The sequence below is a fragment of the Meriones unguiculatus genome, chromosome 6, assembly GCF_030254825.1.
Source record: "Meriones unguiculatus strain TT.TT164.6M chromosome 6, Bangor_MerUng_6.1, whole genome shotgun sequence".
NCBI classification, from domain to species: Eukaryota; Metazoa; Chordata; class Mammalia; order Rodentia; family Muridae; genus Meriones; species Meriones unguiculatus.
The window spans coordinates 63,914,433-63,942,251 of NC_083354.1; the positions used below are offsets into that span (position 1 = coordinate 63,914,433).

The 27,819-nt window shown below is 41.4% G+C and overlaps 1 pseudogene; it reads right to left on the bottom strand.

Annotated features, from left to right (window-relative positions):
• The window catches only part of LOC132654689 (baculoviral IAP repeat-containing protein 1a-like), a 70,096-nt pseudogene that overhangs the window by 35,425 nt on the left and 6,852 nt on the right, over nucleotides 1-27,819 (bottom strand).

The following is a 27,819-nucleotide window of genomic DNA, read 5'->3' on the forward strand; positions in this document are numbered from 1 at the left end:
TACTTTATAGTGTAGATGATGACACAAGTAGTAAACGGAGTTAGGTATTAATATTTGCTCTTCATTAAAAAAAAAAGTTCAGGTGTTTTCTGTTTGTGTGGAGTGCCTTAAAACTACAAATACTGCCTGCCTAAAAGCAGGCTGTTATATAAGAAATGTGGTTGCTTTGGATAAGACAATCTTTAGATTCTATAACTTGGAGTTATAAGGCTTATAATAAGCATAAATCTGTTCTGTTTGTGTTTTCTAATCATGACTGAAGTTGTAACACTTCGTAATGAAAAATCAAACAAATCATCTGCACTTCTTAGACAGGTTAATCTGTCATTAGTCTGTCTTTGTTCTGTGAAACCTGTGTAATAAAGAAGCAATCTCATTACTAGTCAATCAGAACTACAAAATTCCCCTGAGCACCTCTCCTGACTCACTCTTCTCTCCCTCGCCAATTATCTCCTCTGCACACCCCTCTCTGTTGCTCTCATTCATCCATAATCGCTGATCAATGTGGCAGAGCTTTCTGAGCCATGGTTTGGAAGCCTGTTCTTTTTTAAAAAGTATTTTATTCTTTGGAAATCACAGATGTGTGTACAATGTATGTGGATTATATCAACCCCCATTGCCTTTCTTCAGTTTCCCCAGACTCCTCCTAAAGTGAGGTCGCCTCTCAGCTTCATATCCTCTTTTAACTGAATTCAATTAGTGTCACTCATGTGTGAGTGGACACGGAGCCATCCAGCAGACCTCAGGAAACCTCAAGGTCCACGGGCTGAACAAGTGTCAACAGCTCCCCTCCTACGTTGGGGGGGGGGGCTTGGCTTGGCTGTATTTGGCACACGCTTGTATGGATAGGCAACCACAGCAACTGAATTCCTGAGGGAAGGACCCTGCTGTGCACAAAACAAGACAAACCCAAGACAAAGTCCTCTACAATCTCTGGCTCTTATGACCTCTTGGACTCCACTTCTGCAATGGCCCCTGAGTTTGCAGGAGGAAGTGTCCTCCTTAGGAATGAGCAATCAATGTCACTTATTGTCTGCACTTTGACCTTGTTGTAAGTCTCTGAAATTTTGTTCTTGTTAAGGTCTGAATTTATGTTCATTCCAGATTCCCATTAGCAACTGAGAGCCCTGGGGTGTCCTAGAGAGACACTTGGAATAAAGGATATGGTCATTGTTGCCAATTGTAAGTTTTCATCTTGCTGTTGTCTATCTAAACAAAATCTGGGGCTAAAGAGATGGCTCAATGGTCAAGAGCACTGGCTGCTCTTCCAGAAGGCCAGAGCTCAATTCTCAGTACCCACATGACAGCTTACAACTGTCTATAGCTCTTGATCCATGGGATCTGACTTTCTCACACATGCAGATGAAACACCAATGTATAAAATAAAAATGAATAAGCTAAAAAACAAAAAAATGTTGTGTGTGGTGGAGCATGCCTGTCATCCAGCACTTGGGATATGGAGGCAGTTGGATAAGTTTAAGGCCATCCTCCCTAAACACTGAGTTGGAGGTCATTCCGGGTTATCTGGCACTCTGTCTCAAACACCCCTCTACCAGCTGACTGGCCCTCCAACAAACATAGCAGGCAAGCTAGTCAATTATGGTAGCACATGGCTATGCATCTAGTATTCATGAGAGTAAGGCAAGAAGATGTGAGTTCAAGGGAAATCTGAGCTATACTGCAAATCAAGATCAGCTACACAGCAAATTTTTTAATTGTTTTTTTTTTTTTTTCTGAAACAGGGTTTCTCTGTTTATCCCTGGCTTTCTGGGACTTACTCTATAGACATACTAGAATTCTGTCTTAAACAATGTGAGGGCTAGAGCAGTAGTTCAGTGGCAATGTGCTGCTTCTCAGTCATGACACTCTGGATTCAACCTCCTGTCCCCTTTCACACACACACAACAGACATAGAACTAAAATAAAAAGAAACAACAAAGAACTGAAGAAGAACAGGCAAAGTTGAAGGTTCATGTAGATGTGTGTGTGTGTGTATGTTTGGTAAAAGGACAGTGAACTGAAAATCAGGACTATGTTTCCCCCTGGATGAGGAGGGCAGCATCCTCAGGACAAGGGAGTGGCAAGGTGGCCTCTGAGGCATTGAGAGACCTTGACTTCTTGACTTTAGCACTCAGCTCCTAGGCTTTATTGTTATTGCCCTTTAAACTAGATCCGTAACTACAGTAGATACACATTACATATGCTAGTTTTAATTAAAATAAAACAAAGTTTGTTGATAGATTCTAGAACAAGTTTTAAGTACAACCAAATTCTCTTCCAATTTGCCACACAGGAATTGAGAAGAAGGCCCTGGCATTCTCAACTATTTTCTACATACAACTAAAAAAAAAAAAAAAAAAAAAAAAAAAAAAAAAAAAAAAGTGGGGCCTGAAAATGTTTCCGTGGGAGAACAGTCACTACTCCTGCGGAGGACTCAGGCTTGCTTCCCAACACCCATATCAGGCAGTTCACAGCCTCCTGTAACTCAGTTCTAGGATATTTGATGCCCTCGTTCTGACCTCTGAGGGCACCAGGCATGCAAGCAGTGCACAGATATACATGCAGACAAAACACCCAAAAGTCAAATACTTTGAAAAGTAAAAGAAAAAAGTGACCACTGCTGTCACTCATGTTCTAACTTAAAATGAGATGGAAATGTTCTATGTATTTATTTTTTTATTTAAAACCAGGAGAAATCTTGCTATATAGCCCTGGGCTAGCACAAAACATGTGATTTTAGAAGGAAGAGAACTGAGAAGAGCTAGAGAGAGATAAGAGAAGGTAATGGGAGGATGGTGGTGAGCATGATTGTAGTAAACTGTAATACATATAACATATATGTAAAACATAATGTATATATATGCAATGTTATTGTATTTATTAATGTACACTAAGAAAACATTTTTAAGGAATATTTTAAGTGATTCAGATACTATTAGCATCCTATCTCAAGACAAGATGGTTATTTAAGACTTTACATTTAAATGTTAATAATTAAACTTAAATCAATTTAGAACACTTTTAGGTATGTGTTGGATGGAAAGAAAACACACTGGTGGAACTGAACACAGACTGCAGAGGTACCAACACAGTTGCAGATTTTCCTGTCTTCCAAGGGAAACCAGATCAAAAGACTCTTGTTTCTTAATTACAAGTGTTGGATTTTAAAACAGATCAAATTTAGGGTAATTCATATGAAAGTATTTAATATAAAACAAAACTACGTTTTTCTTCATGCAGCTTCCTGAGAGCTAGGACTTCATGTGTCAACCACCTTGCCCAGAAATACCCACTTTTCAATCTATGCATATTGATATTTAGCTTTGAAAATTCTAATTACTACACAATAACAAATTTCATTGTGCAAGTGGACCTTTCTAGGGTTTTCTTATGTAGAAGAGGAATAAAAATACATTTGAAGACTGACAGAAAAGGGGTGAGAGTAGCTCTATAGTAAAGTGATTGCCTGGTGTGCTCAAATAAGTTCTTCTACCACCAACACTGGAAAAAAACCACCGAGGAAATCTTAGACAATAGAAATAGAAATCTGCAAAGCATTCTAAAAGGAGGTGAAAAGAAAAACTAGTTTGTACTCAAAAAAATCAGAAAAGCCTAGAACTGGCAGGCATGATGTGCTCTCAGCAGTGGGCTTAGGTGGCTGAGGCAGGAGGATCATGAGATCAAGTCCTACTAGAATTGTTATGACAGTCTGTGCTACACAGATCCTGTTTTTAAAAGTGTGTACATAGATCCAACAAAAACTAAGATCTTACTATAATGAGAAAAAAAGCTAGACAGGGAGAGTATCAAGGGGGGAAAGAAAGAAAGATACATGGATGTATTCTTCGCAGTGGGAACCAGAGAGTGAGCGGACACTACCCACAGATAAGAAACCTGGACAGTGAGGGAATAACAGATGAAGTGAGTTCAAAGCCAACAGAATTCACTTTGCTCACTTTGGGAAAAACTTGGTGTGGTCTGCTAATGGGTCATCACCTTCCTCCCACTTCTCCATACATCCTCCACAGGAAAAACACCAGACAAGGTCCTTTATGCCTAGGAAAAGGAGATGGGGTCAGCTCAACAGCACATACACCTGTCAACTCACAAGAATTCGACACCAGATTTCACTAGTGAAATCCTGCTTGCTCCTCCAGTTGGATTATGTGGCAATACCACGCAAAGGAGGCAAGAGTTCACACAGGACTCTTGGTCCTTCCGTGGGGTGGTCAGCAACAGTTGCTGAAGGTTCCCGTGCACCGTGTGCTTTGATGAAACTTCTCCCAAACCATCATCCTGAAAGATTTGCCATCAGGGTCTGGAGTAGGAGCTCCGTGAGAGCAGAGATTTCTGTCTGTTCTGGACAATGATGACATATGGGACATTCACAGACGTAGGCAACCAACAAGATTGCTTACTGAGTAAATTGGAAGAATATACTTGTAGCTGGGGCAGGATGGAAGAGCAAACTTAGGAGCCTCTATGAAAGGCAGATCATGAAGAATCCCTGTCTCTGCTCACATTATTGCCAGCTCTCCTCCCCTAGAAATAGGAGCACTTCATTGGTGAAACTCAGGCAAGGCTGGCAAGAGAAGACAATGTATTAAGACCAGGTGGTGAGTTTTGTGACAGTGGAATAGGCCTGTCAGATGAAGTGACCTCAGGATCCTCAAGCTCAGAGGCTGAGTACCGAGGGAACTATGGAAAGCTGAAGGTCTTATGAGGCCCCAAAGAGATCTATGACAAATGAAAATAAAGAAAAGTGCAAGTCCGGGATTAGACTACTTGTCAGACACAAAATACTGATTATTTCAGGTGCTAAAGAGATGCTCAGCATAAAGAGCACTGGCTGCTCTTGCAAAGGAGTCAGGTTAGTTTCCAGTACCACATGCTGGCTCATGGCAACTATATCTCCAGTTCCAGGATCCAACACCCTGGCTAGCCTCTGAGGGCACCAGGTAGGCATGTGGCAAACGTGCTTACATGCAGGCAACACTCACACATAGAAATGTAAAATTAAAGGGTAAAACCCCGACTGACCTGTGTAGAAAAGGCCTGCTTTGACGAGAACTTCAACAGCCTCAGGTGACTTGTGGGGCCAGTCCTTAAAAGTCTCCTTCCTCAAGTCTTCATTAGCAAAGACGCTGTCATTGCAGTAAGCTTCTGTAAAAAGATGTGGGTGAGAAGAGCAGGCTTTGATAACAAAGTTCAAGTTAGTTGTGTGTATAGGTGGAATGATGTCATGATCTGTGTTTGTGTCAGAATAATTGAGGGTGGTTAGAAGAGCAGGAAGAAATAAGAGGTACAAGAAAGACCATGTTAGAACTGCTGGAGCAGAGTGGAAAACACTGGGGTATTCCATCCATTCGATTCATTTCTGTGCATGGTCATTGTGTTAAAGTGTAACTTAATACTATCCCCTGGTCATGTAGCATCAGGATAGAAGAATATTGAGAGGAGATTCCTATTTCCAGAGTCAGTGTAAAGATTTGAGAAAGGTCATTTCTCCTGTGGCTTTCTTAAAAACAGTCATTTTCATGGCTTGTTCTTTGAGATCACCACACTGGGAAGAACACTCATCCTGGCCCTGGGCCACTGGTCTTCTCCACACTGTGAGGACTTGAAAATTAAAGTGTCCTAACCTCGGTCTGACAAGTTTCTCAAGATGAAAGCTTGCTTTGTTCACACATAATCCTAGATTCCCCCTTTTTTTTCTTTTGCTTTAAGTATTTGTTTGGAATTTGAAATACTACACTTTAACCAGAAAAATATTTTTTTAAAGACAGAAATGCATTTATTCATATTTTGCAAGCGCTTTGCAAAAGCAATTCCACTGACATGTACTCTGACCACAATAAGAGAATTTTGATTTCCCCATGAGCAACAACCAATAAATGGGACCTCATGAAACTGAAAAGCTTCTGTAAAGCAAAGGACACCGTCATCAAAACAAAGCGACCACCTACAGATTGGGAAAGAATCTTCACCAACCCTTTATCTGACAGAGGACTCATATCCAGTATATATAAAGAACTAAAGAAGCTGAAAAGCAGCAAAGCAAGTAATCCACTTAAAAAATGGGGAACAGAGCTAAACAGAGAATTCTCTGTAGAGGAATACCGAATGGCAGAGAAGCACTTAAAGAAATGCTCAACCTCACTAGCCATTAGGGAAATGCAAATCAAAACAACCCTGAGATTTCACCTTACACCCATGAGAATGGCCAAGATCAAAAACTCAAGTGACAAAACATGCTGGAGAGGTTGTGGAGAAAGGGGAACCCTTCTCCACTGCTGGTGGGAATGTAAACTTGTACAACCACTCTGGAAATCAATCTGGCGCTTTCTCAGACAACTAGGAATAGCGCTTCCTCAAGATCCAGCCATACCACTACTGGGCATATATCCAAAAGAGGCTCAAGTACACAAAAAGGACATTTGCTCAACCATGTTTGTAGCAGCTTTATTTGTAATAGCCAGAACCTGGAAACAACCCAGATGCCCCTCAACTGAAGAATGGATGCAGAAATTGTGGTACATCTACACAATGGAATATTACTCAGCAATGAAAAATAAGGAAATCATGAAATTTGCAGATAAATGGTGGGATCTAGTAAGGATCATCCTGAGTGAGTTGTCCCAGAAGCAAAAAGACACACATGGTATATACTCACTCATATAGACATACAACATAGGACAAACCCACTAAAACCTGTGCATCTAAAGAAACTAAGCAAGAGAGAGGACCCTAACTAAAATGTCCAGAAAAATATTTTTAGTGTCTAGAACCTTTTATTGACTTTTGCCTTCTATTAAGCCACAATCTATTCATAGCGAATAGATTCTACTGTTTTTCTTTTTTTTCAACAATGTATCCTATATATATTATTTTTTAATTTTTATTAATTACATTTTATTCACTTTGTATGCCCCCATAAACCCCACTTTCCTCCCCTCCCAATCCCACCTTCCCTCCCTCTTCTCCACACATGCCCCTCCACAAGTCCACTGATAGGGGAGGTCCTCCTCTCCTCCCTTCTAATTCTAGTCTATCAGATCTCATCAGCAGTGGCTACATTGTCTTCCTTTGTGGCCTGGTAAGGCCGCTTTCCTCTCAGAGGGAGGTGATCAAAGAGCACCTACTAGAATCTGTACACCTAAAGAAACTAATCAAGAGGGAGGACTCTAGCTATAATGCTCAATCTCCATCCACGAAATGCAAAGAGGATGGATATCAGAAGAAAAAGAAAACAGGAAACAAGTTAGGAGCCAACCACAGAGGGCCTCTGAAAGGCTCTGCCCTGCAGACTATCAAAGCAGATACTGAGATTTATGGCCAACTGTTGGGCAGAGTGCATGCCATCTTATGAAAGAAGTGGGAAATAGTGAGATCTGGAGAGCACAGGAACTCCACGAGGAGAGCAACAGAACCAAAAAAATCTGAGCACAGGGGTCTTTCCTGTGACTCATACTCCAACCAAGGACCATGCATTGAGATAACCTAGAACCCCTGCACAGATGTAGCTCATGGCAGTTCAGTGTCCAAGTGGGTTCCATAGTAATGGGAACAGGGACTGCCTCTGACATGAAATGATTAGCCTGCTCTACTGTTTTTCTTAGTTCTCACAAGTATGTTTCTCTGTTTGGAGCAGGTTGGCACTTGTGTCTTTCTTTGGCTTCCTTCTTTATCTGATCATTTCCTTCACCTGTATTTGGATGCTATCTCGGGACTATGTTGTCCTCTAGCATCCAACCTTCACACATGGACCCATGCATACACATATACATTAAGGAAATAACTGAGTGTAAATTGGGTTTTGTTTTTCTTTGTTTTAGAGACAGATTTTCTTTGTGTAGACTTGTCTGTCCTGGACTAGTTTTGTAGACCAGGCAGGTTTCAAATTCAAAGATCCACCAGCCTCTGCCTCCCTGAGTGCTGGGATTATAGGCATTTGCCACAGTGCCTGACTGGGTGTCAATTTCATAAAGATTTACTTTTAAGGATTCACTTATTTTTATTTTTGATGTAGGTGTCCTGTCTGCGTGTTTGACTGTACCACATGTGTGCAGTGGCCAAGGAGGTCAGAGGACGGTATTGGATCCTCTGGAAATAGACTTGTAGAGTTGTCAGCTACTACAAGGTGCTGGAAACCTAACCTGAGTCCTTCTCAGGAGCGTGAAGCACATTAACTGCTCAGCCATAAAGTAAGAAAACAAAAAACAAACCAAAGTCATACCATGATGGAGAAATCACTTATAAAAATATTTCTTGAAGAAAGATGATGAGGACTGAAGAGATGGCTCAGTGGTTAAAAGCACTTTCTACTCTTTTAGGGGACCTGAGTTCGGTTCCCAGCACCCACATCAGACAGCTCACAAATGCCTGTTACTCCACCTTGAAGGGATCTGATGCCCTTGTCTGGCTTCCAAAAGCACCTGTATATGTGCAGTGTGTGCACATAGAAAGAGAGAGAGAGAGAGAGAGAGAGAGAGAGAGAGAGAGAGAGAGAAACAAAGAGAAAGAGAGACAGAGACTGAAATACAGACAGAGAAAGAGAGAGAGAGAAGCACAAAAAGAAAGAACCAAAGAAAGCCTTTGGAATGTGCCTGAGGTTTTACCTGATACCGTAGGTAATTCTCTTCTGACCCAGGAATTCACAAAATGTTCTCCCTGTGGAAAGAAATTCAGGTTACTGCCTGATTGGCTGACTTACAAAATATACATCTATCTGTGGCCTGCAACATAAGGTCTTCCCAAACTGAAGTGAATTTTCATTCAAGCAGGAGAATTTGAGCAAAGCAGCCCCTTAATTTTGGTTTGATTTCTATTGATCTTGTAAACTTTTATGCAGTGCAAAACATCAGTGAAATGAAAGCTTCTCAGGGTCACTCTTATCATACACCCTGCTCAACTACAGAACTGCAGTTACATACAGGGGTGTATTTTGACTCATGAGGAACTTAGATATGGGAAGGGAGCCTAGATCAAAAGAACCTCTCCAACCAAGCAGCTCTCCCGCTAAGAAAACTGCACCCCAACTGTCAGCCCATGCCCAGTCACACAATACAGTCTCCTTTGGCTTCAGTTTGAGGTAGGTTCCCACTGTTTGCCACTAGGATGTCCTTACTAGTTTAAGGGTGTAAATAACCAGGTTCAGGAGCCAGCTTCGAGTACCCTGCCTCTGCCATGTACTAGACAGAAGACTGAATCAGACATCGAGATGGAGGTGGCAGGAGATAGCTAGAGTAGTGAGTGGACTCACTCAGAGGGAAGACGAAGGAGGCAGCAGAAGGAACCCAAAGCCAGCATGGAAACTGTCTTAAGTGGTTCCAGCTTCACAAGACAAGAGTTTTGTTTCCTCTCTGCAGAGAAGAGGCAGGACAATGACAAGAGAAAGGAAGAAAAATACAGAGTATTTGGGAAAACAAACAAACAAACAAAAATGAACATCACCCTGATGAATCACATATTATTAGGTAACAAACATATGCTAGTAGAAAGAGTTGGCCCTTGTAAATTACTGTCACATGAACAAATCCCTCGTAGCTTTGAATATACTAGGCAATTTCCTCTGACAATTTCTTGCTTTGAAGAAATTCACATCTATAATTAAAAATATAATTAAAATATACTCCAAGTTCCTGGGGCTGTACCATTTCCCAGGACCCACATCAATCTGCAGTCCTAGAGACCAGCACAGATGAGGGACCAACAGGTGAAACCTCCCCCACACTTCCCCATCTAGTGGCCTGCCAGTAATAGTGATTTGGTCTGCCCAGAGTGCTTGAGCTCCAATTCCCTATGAGCCCTAAACCTCAGTTTCCCCAGCCTGTGCCATTTACCGGGACCTGCTCCAATCTGTGGCCTTGGAGATCAGCATTGATCAGAGAGCAGCATCGAGGATCAGAGAGTAGCAGACCAGCATGGATCAGGGAGCAGCAGGAAAACCAGAAGACTGAGGCCATCTGGGACCAAGATCTCCACCTATAACTCCAGAGACCTGCTACCATCAGAGAGACCACCAGGCCTGCTAATACCAAAGTCAACCAAATGACTAAGAATCAGGGCAAGAACACAAGCAACAAATCCCACGTCCACGTGACATCACCAAAACCCAACTATCCTACCACAGCAAGCCCTGAAGATACTATCACACCAGAAGCACAAGAAAACAATCTTAAATCTGAGGTTGTGAAAACAAATGATTAAGGCCTTAAAAGAAGTAAATAAATCCCTCAAAGAAATTCAGGAAAATACAATCAAACAGGTAAAGGAATTGAATAAATCCCTCAAAGAAACACAGAAAAAAAAAAAAAACAGCCAAATGGGAGAAGGAAAAGAATAAAACTGTCCAACACCTAAAAAGGGAAATAGGAGCCATAATGAAAACACAATCTGAGGCAATCCTGAAGATGGAAAACCTAGGGAAGAAAACAGAAACTACAGACAAAAGCATCACCAACAGAATACAAGAGATGGAAGAGAGAATCTCAGCTGTAGAAGATACTATTGAAGAAATCGATTCATGAGCCAAAGAAAATGTTAAATATAAAACATTCCTGACACAAAACATCCATGAAATCTGAGACAATAGCAAAAGACCAACCTTAAGAATAATAGGGGGGGGAGGGGCAAGATGGCGGCGCCAGGAGGACTCTCATTCTGAGCAGCAGCACAGCAGGATCAGCACAGTGAACAGCAATCAGAACTCTCGGCCATAAAACACAGTCATTGTGTTTCCCAGGTGAGAGGATACCCCACGGTGGGGGATTCAATCAACTTTTAACTCACCCGGCTAAACCGCAGAAGAGATCCTGGTTCCGCCAGACACTTGGCTGCCGGCCGCCAGCCCCAGCCCCAGCCCAGAGCCACAAGCCAGTGTCTCTGGTCAGGGTCCCAGACTGAACCTTGGGCAACACACTATCAGAGACTGGAATTTTCAGTCGAGAGATAACCCCAGGGTACAGGAAACGATTGGGACCGGCCTTAGGTCACCCAGACATCCCCTGGAAAAGACTCAGGCGGGTTCCACAGGCACCCCAGGAGCCAGCCCGGAGCCAGAGCCAGGGACCCAGGTTCCAGCACAGAGCCCTGCCTGCCTGCGCGCCTGATTCGCCGCCGGAGATAGAAACGGCGGGTCTGATCTCAGAGCACTCAGCTCACCCCCAACCTGAAAAGGTCCCCGGAAAATTACCCAGCTTAGGGAGCCACTCGGGCTCCCAAAAGCCGCAAAGGCAGACACAGGCAGTTTCTGCGCACCAGACAGCTGGCAGAGACTGAGCCACCATCACACAGCTGTGCTCCAGGCACAGGCAAATTTCTGTGGCCAGCCAGCTGGCGGACACTGAGGAGTGTGCACCAGGGCAAAAAAAAGACACTAGGGAATCCACAGGGAAGGAAGGAAACTGTACTGATCTAAATCACCCAATCCTTCCCTAGAAAAAGTCTAGCAGTCTAGTGGGGCTGAGGCGCCAGCACTCAGCTGTGCTCCAGACACAAGCACAAACAGTTGAGGCGCGCCTGATGTCCAACTGGGTCACAGCAGCTGATCATTAAATTTGCAACAAGAAACCCAGAAACAGGGCAGCTGCCCTCAGGACTTCCCTGGGTGAGAGGAGAACCCTCTCGACTAACAAAGACCACAGTTACCACTCAGGTCTATATCCCTGAGGTGAGCAACTCCTGAAAAAACACCAGCCATCCAGGGACTATACCCAAAAAGCTGAGAAGACATCCTTCAGGAAAAACCAGCTTTCTGCAAAGGGGATTCTCTCCAAAACAGGATCCCCAGGAACCACCAGAAAATAACCCCAAACTCCTAAGATAACACAATGGGTAGAGGCCAGCGTAAAAGCTCAAGCAACAAAAGACAGAGCAATATGGCATCTCCAGAACCCAGTTACCCAGGGGCAAGTAGCCCTGGACACCCCACCATAACTGAAATCCAAGAAGATGACCTAACAAGTATGCTCATGAAGATGATAACAGAGGAAACAAATAAGATTCGTAAAGACATAAAGGAAGATAAACTCAAACAGAATATTGCCATCCATAAAGAAATAGAGGAAGCTGCAGCCAAACAGTTTATGGCCTTTAGAAAGGAAATGCTTAAAACACTGAATGAAATGATAGAAACAGAGTTGAAGGAACTAAAAGAAAAACAGGAAAGTACAATCAGACAGGTGAAGGAAGTAAACAAAACAACTCAAGACCTGAAGATAGAATTGGAAAAATTAAAGAAAACACAAATGGAAGAAATAATGGAAAGGAAGAATCTAGGGAAGAAAACAGGAACTACAGAGGTAAGCATAACCAACAGACTAAAAGAGATGGAAGAAAGAATCTCGGGTGTAGAAGATACAATGGAAGAAATCGATGTATCTGTCAAAGAAAATGTTAAATCCGAAAAATTCCTGACACAGACTGTCCAAGAAATGCAAGACAATATGAAAAGACAAAACCTAAGAATAATAGGTATAGAGGAAAAAGAAGACTCCCTTCTTCAAGGCCCAGAAAATATTTTCAACAAAATCATTGAAGAAAATTTCCCCAAGCTAAAGGAGAGGCCAATTAGAATACATGAGGCCTACAGAACACCCAACAAATTTGACCAGAAAAGAAAATCCTCCCGCCACATAATAATCAAAACAGTAAGTATACAGAACAAAGAAAAAATACTAAAAGCTGCAAGGGAAAAAGGCCAAGTAACATATAATGGCAAACCCATTAGAATCACACCTGACTTTTCAACAGAGACTATGAAAGCCAGAAGGGCCTGGACGGATATCATGCAGACCCTAAGAGAACACAGATGTCAGCCCAGGCTACTATACCCAGAAAAACTCTCAGTGCTCATAGATGGAGAAAACAAGATATTCAATGACAAAAACAAATTTCAACAATACCTACACACAAATCCAGCATTACAGAAGACACTGGAAGGGAAAATACAACCCAAGAAAGCTAGCTACATTGAAGAAAACACAGGAAATAAATAACCTCACTTCAGTAAAACAAAAAGCAACCAAGCACACAACCTGATGACCACAGCCAACATCAAATTCAAGAGATATAACAGCCACTGGTCATTAATCTCTCTCAACATCAATGGAATCAACTCTCCAATAAAAAGACACAGATTAGCAGAATGGATACGTAAACAAAACCCAGCAATCTGTTGCATACAAGAAACACACCTAAGACACAAAGATAGACATTACCTGAGGGTAAAGGGTTGGAAGACGACTTTCCAAGCAAACGGACCCAAGAAGCAAGCAGGAGTAGCCATTCTAATATCTGATAAAATAGACTTTCAACCAAAATTAATCAAAAGAGATGGGGAAGGACACTTCATACTCATCAAGGGAAAATTCCACCAGGAAGACATCACAATCCTGAACATCTATGCCCCAAATACAAGGGCACCCACATTTGTGAAAGAAACATTGATAAAATTGAAAGCACATATAGATCCCCACACATTAATAGTGGGAGACTTCAACACCCCACTCTCAACAAAGGACAGGTCAACCAAACAGAAATTAAACAAAGAAACAATGTCTCTGACAGAGGTCATGAATCAAATGGACCTAACAGACATTTACAGAACTTTACACCCAAACACAAAAGAATTTACCTTCTTCTCAGCACCTCATGGAACCTTCTCCAAAATAGACCACATAGTGGGTCACAAAGGGAGCCTCAACAGATACAAGAAGATTGAAATAATCCCATGTATCTTGTCTGATCACCATGGAATAAAGCTGGACCTCAACAATAACAGAAATAACAAAAAGCCTACACACACATGGAAACTGAACAACTTGTTACTAAATGACAGCTGGGTCAGGGAAGAAATAAAGAAAGAAATTAAAGTCTTTCTAGAAATCAATGAAAATGAAGACACAACATACCCAAACTTGTGGGACACAATGAAAGCAGTGCTAAGAGGAAAGTTCATAGCACTAAGTGCCTTCAAGAAGAAATTCGAGACAGCCCATTCAAGCACCCTAATGGCTCACTTAAAAACCCTAGAAAAAGAAGAAGCAGACACACCAAGAAGGAGTAGACGGCTGGAAATAATCAAACTCAGGGCTGAAATCAATCAATTGGAAACAAATAAAACAATTCAAAGAATCAATGAAACCAAGAGCTGGTTCTTTGAGAAAATCAACAAGATAGACAAACCCTTAGCCAGGCTAACTAAAAGGCAGAGAGACACCACCCAAATCAACAAAATCAGAAATGAAAAGGGGGATATAACTACAGACACTGAGGAAATCCAAACAATCATTAGGACTTACTTCAAAAGTCTATATGCCACAAAATTTGAAAATCTAAATGAAATGGACAATTTTCTTGATTGATTTGACTTACCAAAACTGAACCAGGACCAGGTAAATCAACTAAATAAACCTATATCCCCCAAAGAAATAGAAGCGGTCATCAAAAGTCTCCCATCCAAAAAAAGCCCAGGACCAGATGGCTTCAGCACAGAATTCTACCAGAACTTCAAAGAAGAGCTAACACCAATTCTCTTCAAACTATTCCACAAAATAGAAACAGAAGGAATATTACCAAATTCATTCTATGAAGCCACAGTCACCTTGGTAGCTAAACCTCACAAAGACTCAACAAAGAAAGAGAATTTCCGGCCAATCTCCCTTATGAACATTGATGCAAAAATACTTAATAAAATACTTGCAAACGGAATCCAAGAACACATCAAAGATATTATCCACTATGACCAAGTAGGCTTCATCCCAGGTATGCAGGGGTGGTTCAATATACGGAAATCCATCAATATGATCCACCATATTAACAAACTGAAAGAAAAAAAACACATGATAATCTCCCTAGATGCTGAAAAACCCTTTGACAAAATCCAACATCAACTCATGTTCAAAGTATTGGAGAGATCAGGGATACAAGGCACATATCTAAACATAGTAAAGGCGATATACAGCAAGCCTATAGCCAACATCAAACTGAATGGAGAGAAACTTAAAGCAATCCCAGTGAAATCAGGGACAAGACAAGGCTGCCCACTCTCTCCATATCTCTTCAACATAGTGTTGGAAGTCCTTGCTAGAGCAATAAGACATTTGAAGGAGATCAAGGGGATACAAATTGGAAAGGAAGAAGTCAAATTATCACTATTTGCAGATGATATGATAGTATACGTGAGTGACCCCAAAAACTCTACCAGGGAACTCCTACAGCTGATAAACACCTTCAGCAAAGTGGCAGGATACAAAATTAACTCAAAAAAATCAGTAGCCCTCCTGTATACAAAAGACAAAAGGGCTGAGAAAGAAATTAAGGAAACAACACCCTTCACAATAGCCACAATTGACATAAGGTACCTCGGAGTAACCCTAACCAAGGAAGTCAAAGACTTGTATGAAAAAAATTTCAAATCTCTGAAGAAAGAATTAGAAGAAGATATGAGAAGATGGAAAGGTCTCCCATGCTCATGGCTTGGTAGGATTAACATAGTAAAAATGGCCATCTTACCAAAAGCAATCTACAGATTCAATGCAATGCCCATCAAATTACCAACACAATTCTTGACAGACCTGGAAAGGAAAATTCTCAACTTCATATGGAATAACAAGAAACCCAGAATTGCTAAAACAATCCTCTACAATAAAAGATCTTCTGGAGGTATCTCCATCCCTGATCTTAAGTTGTACTATAGAGCAACAGTTTTAAAAACTGCATGGTACTGGCATAGAAACAGAATGGTGGATCAATGGATCCAAACAGAGGACCCAGAAATAAACCCACACACTTATGGACACCTGATCTTTGACAAAGATGTCAAAACCATACAATGGAAAAAAGATAGCATCTTCAACAAATGGTGCTGGTCTAACTGGATGTCTACATGTAGAAAAATGAAAATAGATCCATACTTGTCACCCTGCAAAAAACTGAAGTCCAAGTGGATCAAAGACCTCAACATAAAACCAGACACATTAAATCGGCTTGAAAAAAAAGTGGGAAATACCCTAGAACTCATTGGTACAGGTGGAAACTTCCTGAACAGAACACCAACAGCACAGGCTCTAAGAGCAACAACCAATAAATGGGAAATCATGAAACTGAAAAGCTTCTGTAAAGCAAAGGACACCGTCATCAAAACAAAGCGACCACCTACAGATTGGGAAAGAATCTTCACCAACCCTTTATCTGACAGAGGACTCATATCCAGTATATATAAAGAACTAAAGAAGCTGAAAAGCAGCAAAGCAAGTAATCCACTTAAAAAATGGGGAACAGAGCTAAACAGAGAATTCTCTGTAGAGGAATACCGAATGGCAGAGAAGCACTTAAAGAAATGCTCAACCTCACTAGCCATTAGGGAAATGCAAATCAAAACAACCCTGAGATTTCACCTTACACCCATGAGAATGGCCAAGATCAAAAACTCAAGTGACAACACATGCTGGAGAGGTTGTGGAGAAAGGGGAACCCTTCTCCACTGCTGGTGGGAATGTAAACTTGTACAACCACTCTGGAAATCAATCTGGCGCTTTCTCAGACAACTAGGAATAGCGCTTCCTCAAGATCCAGCCATACCACTACTGGGCATATATCCAAAAGAGGCTCAAGTACACAAAAAGGACATTTGCTCAACCATGTTTGTAGCAGCTTTATTTGTAATAGCCAGAACCTGGAAACAACCCAGATGCCCCTCAACTGAAGAATGGATGCAGAAATTGTGGTACATCTACACAATGGAATATTACTCAGCAATGAAAAATAAGGAAATCATGAAATTTGCAGGTAAATGGTGGGATCTGGAAAGGATCATCCTGAGTGAGTTGTCCCAGAAGCAAAAAGACACACATGGTATATACTCACTCATATAGACATACAACATAGGACAAACCCACTAAAACCTGTACATCTAAAGAAACTAAGCAAGAGAGAGGACCCTAACTAAAACATCCAATCCCCATCCAGAAAGTCAAAGAGGATGGACATCAGAAGAAGAAGAATACAGGAAACAACCTAGGAACCTACCACAGAGGGCCTCTGAAAGCCTCTGCCCTTCAGACTATCAAAGCAGATGCTGAGCCGGATGGGCAACTGTTGGGCAGGAGAACGGAATTTTAGGTAAGAACTGGGAAATAGTAAGAGCTGGATAGGACAGGGTCTCCACAAGGAGAGCAACAGAACAAGAAAATTTGAACATAGGGAACTTCCCAGAGACTCATACTCCAACCAAGGACTATTCATGGAGATAACCTAGAACCCCTGCACAGATGTAGCCCAGGGCAGTTCAGAGTCCAATTGGGTTACATAGTAATGTGAAGAGGGACTGCCTCTGACATAATCTGATTGGCCTGCTCTTTGATCACCTCCCTCTGGGGGGGGGGGGAGCAGCCTTACCAGGCCACAGTAGAGGACAATACAGCCACTTTTGATGTAAACTGACAGACTAAGATCAGAAAGGAGAGGAGAACCTCCCCTATTAGTGGACTTGGGGAGTGGCATGCAAGCTGAGGGAGGAGGGAGGGTGGGATTGGGAGGACAGGAGGGAGGGGCTTATGGGGGATGCAGAATGAATAAAGTGTAATTGATGAAAAATTTAAGAAAAAGGGAAAAAAATAATTTAAGAACCTTAAATGACTTTCAAAATTGGAGGAAAACATGGAGTTAGTCAATTGGCATGGAGCACGTCTCGCCCCTGGGGGCAATGGTCTCCTGAACTTACTCAGACCTCGGACACCACCACTGCTAGTTCTAGAACTGACGCAGGATGTTCCAACGAGGGGTTAAGGCTTCTCATAATATTTCCTATAAGCCCACACCTGTTTGTCTATATCCCCCATTTTTATTCATTATTAACCAGATAGAGCCAAGTAATTGTGGTAATGATACTTGCTTTTTTGCCCAATGCTGGAATGCTAGTAAATTTAGGTATGCCCTGGTTACTCGCATGCCTCACTGGGTGCCTGTGCCCATTGATGCCCCTCACGCTATGACTCTCTTCAGACAGAAAAGGGATCTTGGAACTACAGCCACCATTGTTACTACCATCTCATTGACGGCTGTTGGAGCTACCACCAGGGCATTAGCCATGAGTCATACTGGGCAGACTGCTGAGACCCTGAATAATAATTTAGCCGATGTAGCTCATGCCTTAGTTGTACATAAAGGAATTAATGCTCAAGTAAAAGGAAGCTTGATGGTGTTCAATCAGAGGATTGACCTCTTGCAGGAGCAAATTGATACCCTATGGCAAATCGCTCAACCTGGCTGTCAATGAAAATATGCTGGACTTTGTGTCACTAGCATACAACATGAGAATTTTTCCTGTGCTGCAAATCTGTCTAAACAATTGTCGAGCTATATTTTAGGTAATTGGACTGGAGAATTCGATACTACGATGGAGCAGCTGAGAGTGGCCACTGTCACAGTAAATTCTACCAGAGTGGATGCAGGACTAGCCACAGGATTATCACCATGGATTGCTGCAGCCATGAATCATCTGAAGGAATGGGCGGGCATGGGAGTGTTAGCAGGCCTTCTGGTGTTGGTCTCCTTGGTTTGCCTGTGGTATATATGCAAGATTAGAGTCTCACAACAGTGTGATGCAGCCATGATCATTCAGGCCTTTACAGCCATTGAAGCAGGACATTCTCCCCAAGCATGCTTGGATACCATAAAAAGCTAAAATGATACGCTCAGGATGCGAGGCTAAGCACTGCACTCAGGGTCAGCTGCTTTGGACCCAGAGAAGAGCATGTCTGATTGCATGCGGGTTGATGCCCCAGGTCCCGCCTCTGAGAAAAAGGTATCGGACGGGTCTGATGCTCTTTGGGTGGATGACACCTAAATGAACATCTGTACAAAGTCCCAATTTATTTCTAATATCAGAGATCAGACCTCTACTCTTGCCTGATGTGCCTAAAACAAAAAGGGGGAACTGTAGAGAGCTGCGGAATGCTATGCCTTAAAGATGGAGCTGGTTTCCACCTTCCACCTTCCCGATGGTGAGTGCTCTCTGTCACGAACAACTCCACATTTGGCTAAGGCCGAGGATCTGGCTTGCTTCCATGTAGGTGGACCTATCTGCATTGCCCCCGTGGCACGCCTGGGTTGGCTACCCAGAGGCTATTTAAGCTGTGGGCTGGCTTTCCCCAGGTTCCGAGGATTGTTCAATGTTCCTGAATAAACTGCATTGGAAAAAAAAAAAGAATAATAGGAATCGAAGGAGAAGACTTGAAGCTCCCAGGCCCAGAAAATATTTTCAACAAAATCATAGAAGAAAACTTCCCCAACCTAAAGAAAGAGGTGCCTATAATATACAAGCCTACAGAACACCAAATAGACTGGACCAGAGAAAATATTCTCCCATAACATAATAATTAAAACAGTAAATGTACAGAACACAATAGAATATTGAAAGCTGAAAGGTGAATTCAGAATTAAATCTGAATTCTCACCAGATACACTAAAATCAAGAAGGGCTTGAGCAGCTATGTTACAGACACTAAGACACCACATATGTCAGCCGTGACTAATATGTCCAGCAAAACATTAATCAACATAGAGGGAGAAAGCAAGATATTCTATGATAAAAACAAATTTAAACAATACCTAACCACAAACCAGCCCTACAGAAGGAAAACTACAGAGGGAAAACTGCAACCCCAGTAGGCTAATCATACCCAGAAAAACACAGAAAACAAATAACCCCACAACAATAAACCAAAACAGGGAAGAGGCACATACACACACACACACACACACACACACACACAGCACCACAAACACCACCACCACCAAAACCACCACCACCATCAAAATAATGGGAATCACCAACCAGTGGTCATCAATCTCTCTCAACATCAATGGCCTCAACTCCCTGTTAAAAATACACACACACACACACACACACACACACACTCACACACACGCTAACAGAATGGATATGTAAACAGAACTCCTCATTCAGTTGCTAACAAGAAACACACCTCAGCAACAATGATAGACATTACCTCAGAATAAAGGGCTGGAAAAAGGTTTTCCAAGTAAATGGTCACAGAAGCAAGCTGGAGTGGTTATTCTAATATCTAGTAAAATAGACTTTCATCCAAAATTAATTAAAAGAGATGAGGAAGGGCACTTCATATTCATCCAAGGAAAAATCGACCAAGATTATATTTCATTTCTGAACATATATGCCCAAAATGCAAGAGCACCCACAATCATAAAAGAAACATTACTAAAGCTTAAATCACATGTTAACAGTGGGAGGACTTCAACACATCTCTCTCACCAAAGACAGATCATTGAGACAGCAACTAAACAGAGAAATAATGAAACTAATTGATGTTATGAGTCAATTGGACCTAACAGAGATCCACAGAACATTTCACTCAAACACAAAAGAATATGCCTTCTTCTCAGGACCTCTTGGAATCTTCTTCAAAACTGACCACATACTCAGATAGAAAGCAAGCCTCAACAAATATACGAAAATTGAAATGACACCTTGTATTCTATCAGACTACCATGGATTAAAGCTAGACTTCAACAATAACAGAAACAATAGAATGCCTACAAACTCACAGAAATTGAACAACTCTCTAGCTAATGACTACTGGGTCAAGGAGGAAATAAAGAAATTAAACGCTTTCCAGAATTCAATGAAAATGAAAGCACAACATACCTAAACATATGGGACACAATGAAAGAAGTACTAAGAGGAAAGTTCACAGCACTATGTGCCTTCATAAAGAAATGTAGAGAGCTTATACGAGCAACTTAATAGCACAATTGAAGGCTCTAGAAAAATGGAAGCAAACACACCCAAGAAGGGTAAGCATCAGGAAATAATCCAACTCAGGGATGAAATCAATAACCTAGAAACAAAGAGAACAATACAGAAAATCAACAAAACCAAGAGCTGATTCTTTGAGAAAATCAACAAGATAGACAAACCCTTAGCCAAACTAACTAAAAGATAGAGGGAGAGTATCCAAATTAATAAAATCAGAAATAAAAAAGGGGATATAACAACAGATACCAAGGAAATCCAAAGAAACATTAGATCATACTTCCACACATGTATGCCACAAAATTAGAAAATCTAAATGAAATGGATGATTTTCTTGATAGATACCACTTACCAAAGTAAACTCAAGATCAGGTTAACAATTTAAATAGACCTATAACCACTAAGGAAATAGAAGCAATCATCAAAAGCCTCCCAACCAAAAAGAGCCCTGGCCCAGATGGTTTTAGCACAAAATTCTACCAGACTTGCAAAGAAGAACTAATACCAATACTCCTCAAACTACTTCACAAAATAGAAACAGAAAGAACATTGCCAAACTCATTCTATGAGGCCACAGTTACGCTGATACCGAAACCACACAAAGACCCAACAGAGAAGTTCAGATCAATCTCCTTTATGAACATTGATTCAAAAATACTTAATAAAATACTTAAACTGAATCAAAAAACACATCAAAAATATCATCCACCATGATCAAGCAGACTTCATCCTAGAAATGCAGGGATGGTTCAACATATGAAAATCCATCAACATAATCCACCATATAAACAAACTGAAGGAAAAACAAAAAACTCATGATCATCTCATTAGATGGTGAAAATGCCTTTGACAAAACCCAAAACCCCAAGGGGGATCCAAGATGGCGGTAACCAGCAGCATAGTATCTGAGAGGCTGAGGACCTGAAACTCCAAAATTGGTGAGTGAAGGGGCAGCTAAATCCTGAAAATCGCCATTGAGGCTTCCTGAACAAGAGGGGGCATCACATGAGTTGAGACCTTTAGATTCAGGTCACCCAAGAACTTCTCTGGGGACCGGGAGAATTGAACTTTTGAACCCTTGCACTTCCGTTTTTCGGGCCTCCCTCCCCTCAGAGTTGGCCCACAGTGCCAGAGACTCTCAGCACAGAACTCTGCCTGGGGACTGAGACAGCAGAGGCAGAGCTCCTAGCTCCTCAGCCACCCAGCTGCCAGCCATACCCACCTTCTGAGTCCCAGATCCAAGGTACCATCCTTCCCGGTCCCAGGTCCTGGGTCTGCAAGCAGCTGTACAGACTCTGCAGGGCCAGCTAGCCAGTGACTGTATGGGCCGCCCAACCCCTCAGTGGCGGATAACCAGCCATAGAGCCACCAAAAGAACCAGGTATACCAGGCGCCAGGCCACCTAGGTCTGTGGACGACTGTTGTGGTCCCCCAGGACTTCCCAGCAGGCACCTGGACCAGCCTCCCATTCTGAGGCTGCTGCTGGACTCCCTAGTTCAATGGTTGCAGCACCACTGAGCTGACGGAGCTCATCCTCCCATGTTTGACTCAGCAGGTTCAAACATGGGAGTAGAGAGCAGGGGTACCAAGGTGCTTGCCAAATTGACCTGCTAGAGAGAGAGTGTGCCCTCAAGTCCCTGCAGAGTCCCAGATCCAGGGTCCTTCTAAGATAGCAGCTGGTCATCAGATCCCTCCCACCCATCCATCCATTATGGGAAACAGAGGGATTCTTGGGACATTGAAGCCCCTGCTCTGCGGGGTCCACCAGTGGAGTTCAGGCAAATAACATCTGGAGCTCAGACAGAGCCAGATACCAGTAGCCTGTAGGACACTGAGGTACTCAGGGAATTTACATAAGCAATTATCACCAGCGTGTGTGACACTTTCAGTGCCTGCAACCCCTTTGGTGCCTGCAAGGCAGCACCCCTCCCACACACTCAAGGCTTCTACATTATCTACCACCCTGTCCCTCAAGGTACACTTCCACCCACGTGCAAACGCACACGCTTGCCCAAACTTGTCCTGCTGCACCCTCGGACTTTCCTCCCACAGGTACAGCTGAAACACCAATGCACATGCTGAAACCACTGGACCTCTCTCATCTTCCTGAAGAATTCTCCAGATTCCAGAGAAAGACTGTTCAGTCTGAACTACAGAATCCAGGAACAAACAGTGACAGTTACAGATAAGCAAATGGCCAGAGGTCGGAGAAAGAACACATCCAACAAAAATCAGGACATTAGGGCTACACCAGCAACCCCCCAAATCAATGGCTATCCAACCCATCTAAAACACAGGAAAATGACTGTAAAGCTATGCTTATCCAGTTATTAGAGGCACATAAAGAGGAAACAAACAGATCTCTCAGAGAAATACCATACAAATAGAGACAGTTAAAGAGGAAATGAACACATTTCTCAAAGAATTGGCCACACAAGTGGAGGCAAATAAAGAGGAAATGAACAAAGCTCTCAAAGAAACACAGTCAAATAGAGCCAAACAAAAAGAGGCACAATTACTGGAATATAGAGAGAAAATGAACAAAAAAATAGAAGTCATCATACAGAGACAGGAATCTACATCCAAAAAGATGAAGGAAATGGTGCAAGGCATAAAAACAGAATTAGAAACAATAAAACACACACACACAAACACACACACAGAAAACTTCTAACACAGTCAAATATAGCCAAACAAAAAGAGGCACAAGTAGTGGCACAGTTACTGGAATATAGAGAGGAAAGAAACCAAAATAATTGAGGCCATCATACAGAGACAGGAATCTACCTTCAAAAAGATGAAGGAAATGGTGCAAGGCATAAAAACAGAATTAGAATCAATAAAACACACACACAGAAAACTTCTAATATGGACTCTATCACCTGGTTTGGATCAGCTCCCCGTGACAGGACTGCGTTTCCTGGCCTCAGTGGATGAGGATATGCTCAGTCCTGATGTGACTTGATGTCTTGGGGAGGGCTGATAAAAGGGAAGAGGACTCTCATTTTCTGGAAGTAAAGGGAGAGTGGAAGAAGAAAGGAGGGGGAGAGGAGATTGAGAGGAGAGAAGGGAAGGGTCACCCTTGATGTAATATAAATGAATTTAAATAAAAGAAAATTTTCTTTATTAAAAAAACTCTATAAACAGAGATGTTCTACACTGCAAAAACCTTTTGATAAAACCTCTCAAATTATTGGACTTTATATGTCACTAATACTGTCAGGAAAAATACTTGCAAACACAAGACATGAGTAGGTCCCAGCCAGATGGAGACCCAGCACTGAGCAGGGAAATGGACACAAGGACCCTAACCAAGAAGCTATTTCCAACTGATCCCTGATGATGAGGGGACAATCAGTCTCCAGTGCAGTGTCCCTGGGTATAACCACACACTTCAGGGCAGGCCTATGCCCAGGAATACTTGCCAACACAAAACACACTCCTTTTTTTTTTTTTTTTTTTGGTCATGCTAGTTTTTTGATTGTTATGATTTTCTTGTGAAGAGGGGCGAAATCAAAGAATAATAGGAACAGACAAAAAAGTCCATACCATACCAGGCTCCAAGGTCAAGAAAATATCTTCAAGAAAATCATAGAAGAAAAATTTCCCAACTTAAAAAAAGAGATGTCCATAAACATATAAGAGGCCTATAGAACACCAAATAGACTAGACCAGAAAAGAAACTCCTCATGTCACATCATAGTCAGAACACTGAATCTACAGAACAAAGAAAATATATTAAAAGCAGCAAGGGAAAAAGGCCAAGTAACATATAAATGTAGACCTATCAGAAACACACAAGACTTCTTATCAGAAACTATGAAAGCCAGAAGGGCCTGGGCAGATGTCATGCAGACTTTATGGGACCACAGATGCCAACCCAGACTACTATACCCAGCAAAGCTTTCAATCAACATAGACGGAGAAAACAAACCATTCCATGACAAAACAAAATTTAAGCAATATCTACACAGGAAGCCAGCCCTACAGAAGATATTAGAAGGAAAACTCCAATCCAATGAAAACACTACACTCAAGAAAACATAGGATACAGATAATTTCCCAACAAAAATTACAAGAAAACAAGCAAAGAATCACAGTAAGACCACCAATTCCACAATAAAAGGAACTAACAGTCATTGGTCACTATTATCCATCAACATCAATGGACTCAAATCTTCAATAAAAAGATACAGACTAACAGGATGGTTGCAGAAACAGGATACAACATTCTGCTGCATCCAAGAAACACACCTCTGCAACAGAGATAAGCACTACCTCAGAGTAAAGGGCTAGAAAAATGTTTTTCAAGCAAATAGACCCAGAAAACAAGCTGGGGGTAACTATCCTAATATCTAATAAAAGAGACTTTCAACCAAAATTAATCAAAAAAGATGAGGAGGGGTACTTCATTTTCATCAAAGGAAAATTCCACCAGGAGGACATCACAATTTTGAACTTCTATGCCCTAAATACAAGACCACCTACATTTGTAAATGAAACATTATTAAAGCTAAAATCATTCATCCATCCCAACACCTTAATAGTGGGAGACTTCAACACTCCACTCTCACCAAGGGACAGATCATCCACACAGAAGCTAAACAGGAAAATAAGGGCACCTACAGAGCTCCTAAATCAAATGGACCTAATAGATGTCTACAGAACTTTTCACCCAAATTCAAAAGAGTATACCTTCTTTGAACACCTCATGGAACCTTCTCCAAAATAGACCATATAGTTGGTCACAAAGCAAGCCTCAGCAGATACAAGAAGATTGAAATAATCTCTTGTATCCTGTCTGATCACCATGGAATAAAGATGGACCTCAACAACAACAGAAATAGCAAAAAGCCTACACATTCATGAAAACTGAACAACTCCCTACTCAATGACAGCTGGGTCAGGGAAGAAATAAAGAAAGAAATTAAAGACTTCCTAGAATTCAATGAAAATGAAGGTACAACATATCCAAACTTATGGGACACAACAAAAGCAGCGCCGAGAGGAAAGCTCATAGCACTAAGTGCCTGCAAGAAGAAATTTGAAACATCCTATACAAGCAACTTAATAGCTCACCTGAAAGCCCTAGGAAATAAAAGAAGCAAACACACCAGAGTAGTAGACAGCTGGAAATATTCAAGCTCAGGTCAGTCATCAATAAATTAGAAACAAATAAAACAATTCAAAGAATCAATGAAACCAAGAGCAGATTCTTTGAGAAGACCAACAAGATAGACAAGCCCTTAGCCAAACTAACTAAAAGGCATAGATAACCTAAAAGAGGGACATAACAACAGGCACTGAAGAAACCCAAACAATCATTAGGTCTGACTAAAAAAGCCTATATGCAACAAAATTTGAAAATCTAAATGAAATGGACAATTTTCTTGATAGATTGCACTTACCGAAGTTAAATAGAAATCAGGCAGAAAGATTGAAAAGTCCTCTATGCCCCAAGGAAACAGAAGCAGTCATCAACAGTCTCTCTTCCAAAAAAAAGACAGGGCCGTATGGTTTCAGTGCAGAATTCTACCAGACCTTCAGGGAAGAGCTAACTCCAATTCTCTTCAAACTATTTGACAAAATAGAAACAGAAGGAACATTACCAAACTCATTCTATGAAGCCACAGTCACCTTCATACCTAAACCACACAAAGACCCAACAAAAAAAGAGAATTTCAGACCTATCTCTCTTATGAACATTGATGTAAAACTACTCAATAAATTACTTGCAAACTGAATCCAAGAATGCAAAAAAATATCATCCATCATGACCAAGTAGGCTTCATCCCAGGCATGCAAGGGTGGTTCAATATACAGAAATACATCAATGTAATCCACAATATAAACAAACTGAATGAGAAAAACCACATGATCATCTCCTTAGATGTTGAAAAAGCATTTGATAAAATCCAAAACCCATTCATGATTAAAGTCTTGGAGAGACCAGGGATACAAGGTACATACTTAAACATAATAAAGGCAATGTAGAGCAAGCGTACAGCCAACATCAAACTAAACAAAGAGAAACTTAAATCAATCCAACTGAAATCAGGGCCAAGGCAAGGCTGCCCACTCTCTCCATATCGCTTCAACATTATACTTGAAGTCCTAGCTAGAGCAATAAGACAAATAAAGGAGATCAAGGGGATCCAAATCAGAAAGGAAGAAGTCAAAGTATTACTATTCACAGATGATATGATAGTATACATGAGTGACCCTAAAAATTCAATCAGAGAACTCCTTCAACTGACAAACACCTTCATCAAAGTGACCGGATACAAAATTAACTCAAAAACTCAGAAGCGCTCCTGTATAACAAAGATAAAAGGGCCAAGAAAGAAACTAGGGAAACAACACCCTTCACAATAACCACTAAAAACATAAAACTACCTCAATGTGATTCTAACTAAGCAAGTGAAAGACCTGTTTGAAAAAAAACTTCAAATCTCTGAAGAAAGAAATTGAAGAGGATATCAGAAGATGGAAAGATCTCGCATACTCATGGATCGGTAGGATTAACATAGTGAAAATGGCCAACCTGCCAAAAGCAATATACAGATTCAATGCAATTCCTATCCAAATACCAACATAATTCTTTACAGACCTTGAAAGAAAAATTCTCCACTTCCTATGAAAAATAAAAAACCCAAAATCTCCAAAATGATCCTGTACAACAACAGATCATCTAGAGGTATGCCTATCCCTGATCTCAAGCTGCACTACAAACAGCATCTTCAACAAATGGTGCTGGTCCAACTGGATGTCCACATGCAGAAAAATGAAAATAGATCCATGTTTATCACCCTGCACAACACTAAAGTCCAAGTGGATCAAAGACCTCAATATAAAACCAGACACACTAAATTGGTGAGAAGAAAAAGTGGGGAATAGCCTAGAACTCTTTGTCAGAGAACACAGATGTCCTGAACAGAACATCAACAGCACAGGCTCTAAGAGCAACAATCAATAAATGGGATCTCATCAAACTAAAAATCTTCTGTAGAACAAAGGACACT